We start from the raw sequence: 2743 nt of genomic DNA, 5'->3' as shown, positions 1-2743 counted from the left end.
AGAGATGGGAATGGCAGATGGAGATGGTGGTAAGTAATAGCTGTGTTCTTCTATTCCACAGTGACAAGAGACTGAAAACACCTACATCTGAAAAATCAAATTAACAGCATAAGCCAATATGGTCTAAAAGAATTGTGGAAGCATGGGCCCGGTGTGATAGCCTAGTGGCTAAAGCCCTTCTCTTGAATGCACTGGGATCCCATATGGGTGCCGGTTCTAATTCCGGCAGCTCTGCTTCCCATCCAGCTCCCTGCCTGTGCCCTGGGAAAGCAGCCAAAGACGGCCCAGAACCTTGGGACCCTGCATTCGCATGGGAGACCACGAAGAGGATCTGGCTCCTGGCTTCGGATCGGTGCAGCACTGACTGTTGCGGTCTCTTGGGGAGTGAATCATCAGACAGAAGATCTTCTTCTCTGTCTCCCCTCTCTCTATATATCTGCCTTTGCAATAAAAATAAGTAATAAATCTTAAAAAAAAGTGGAAGCATCACAAACACCAGCTAAACAATGAGACAGATAGACAAACAAACAAACAAACAAACAAAAAACTGGCTGAAAACCACGGATGTAGTTGCCTTTGGGAGGGGAAACAATATGCTGGGGAGAGGCCCAGGAGACCCTCACCTTTTACAAGAAACCTTAACAATTGCATTCGTTATACAATATGCATTGTTTTGATAAACATAAACAAAAATAAGTAAAATTATTGAACTATTATTTAGCATTGAGTTGACATAAAAAAAAAAGTTAAGAAGCAACCTGATGGTATTCAAACGTGGGGAAATCGTTCTTTTTGCAACGAGGTTTTGGTTGGATGTTGCTGGGGCCGAGGGAGGGCTCCACAGGTGTCCTTAAGCAGGTGAACTGTTTCCTTCCCGGGACAATGCAGCCTCGGCATGCAGGCTGTGTGATGTGGCACTGTTTGTTGTGGAGTTGTGGCATCGGGCCTGGGGGTAGTCTCTAGGTTCATCTGGGCCTCTGGTAGAGATGATCCAATAAGACCAAAGGTCAAATTCCAGCTCAATCATATGCTATGTATGTGAACTCAGAGATGTCATCTAACTTCTTTAAGTCTTAATTTCCTCATCTGTAAAATGGGACCATGTGGGGGTCCGGCGTGATAGCATAGTGGTTAAAGTTCTTACCTTGCACGTGCCGGGTCCCCTTTTGGGTGCTGGTTCTAATCCTGGCAGCTCCACTTCCCATCCAGCTTGCTGCTCGTGGCCTAGGAAAGCAGTCGAGGACGGCCCAAAGCCTTGGGACCTTGCACGCACGGCCACTGCAGTCACTTGGGGAGTGAACCATCGGACGGAAGATCTTCCTCTCTGTCTCTCCTGTCTGTGTATCTGACTTTGCAATAAAAACAAATAATAAATCTTTAAAAAGAAAATGAAATGAAATGGGACCATGGTATAGCCAGCCTGGAGCAGAGCTGAACAACTAACTGAATTTGTAAGAGAGTTTGTCGATGCTCAAAAAGTATGAGGCCTTCCTCCCAGGCATGGTAAGCTCTCAGGTTCAGAGCAGACTCCACTTTAACTGAATTTTATGTCAACTTCTGCTAATATAACCCTGTAGATTTAAAGTATCTATTTCTAACATCTACTTATTTCATCTTTTACATGGTTCAAAACAACCAGTTCTTTTTTTATTTTTTAAGGATTTGCTTATTTTTATTGAAAGACAGATTTACAGAGAGGAGAGACAGATTTTCCTTCTGCTGCTTCACCCCCCTGGTGGCTGCAGTAGCCAGAGCTGAGCTGATCCAAAGTCAGGAGCCAGGAGCTTCTTCTGGGTCTCCCATGTGGGTGCAGGGCTCCAAGGCTTTGGTCCATCTTTTACTGCCTTCCCAGCCCCAAGCAAGGAGCTGGATGGGAAATAGGCAACCAGGACATGAACTGGTACCCCTATGGGATCCTGGCACATGGAAGGTGAGGATTTAGCCACTAGGCCACTTGCCGAGCCCACGACCAGTTCTTCTAGCCTACTTGGGTATGTTTTGAAAACAACTGATTTGATTACATGAGATAGATCGTCTGAGGTTCAGTGCATATCACTTGAGGGTTTATGTGTTCCCTACCGCCTGATACCACGAGAAGTTTCCGAAAGGCCAAAGCTCTGTTAGGTAATGGAATAGTCAAAACATGCTCCATCCAACCAGTCTCCCAAATTGCTGTGTAACCCCTTGGGGCTGTGTGAACCACAGTTCACAAACAGCCATGCATAGATACAGGCAATCTCCTTACAGCAACGTTTATGGGAAACTGCAAAAAAAAAAAACAAAAACCAAAAAACCCACCAAAAAAACTATTTGCAAAGTGTTAACCTGGCTCACGAATGTGAGGGCTGGGGAGGGAAAATCTGTTGAGGCAGACTCTGAGGTGGTCCCTGGCAGAGACAGAAGATGGCAATGGCAAGTCAGTTGGGAAGTAAGGCCTTTGTAAGGGACTAGGCCCACATGGGGACTATGGTCCGCCATAATCCAGGGGCGGGGACAAGTGACCCTCCACCTCCAGTTGAGGAAGGGCACATTGTCACTTAACCTGGGGATACTGCTTGAAGCGAATTTGGGGCTGAAAGATCAGAAAAATGGTCTGTGTATTGCTACTTCTCAAATCAGTGCTTGGATACGGACAGAAAGTACCCATTTTCACATTAAAGTTATTCTATCCACTAAACGAATTCTCACTTTATAACCTGCTTATAAAGTGCCAAGTAGATGATCTCGTTTTTCCATAATTGGC

Source organism: Ochotona curzoniae, unplaced genomic scaffold, assembly GCF_017591425.1.
Source record: "Ochotona curzoniae isolate NIBS_2020 unplaced genomic scaffold, NIBS_Ocur_1.0 contig_2599, whole genome shotgun sequence".
In the NCBI taxonomy this organism is placed as follows: Eukaryota; Metazoa; Chordata; class Mammalia; order Lagomorpha; family Ochotonidae; genus Ochotona; species Ochotona curzoniae.
The sequence above is the reverse complement of the archived record's forward strand: the minus strand, read 5'-3'. Positions refer to the sequence as shown.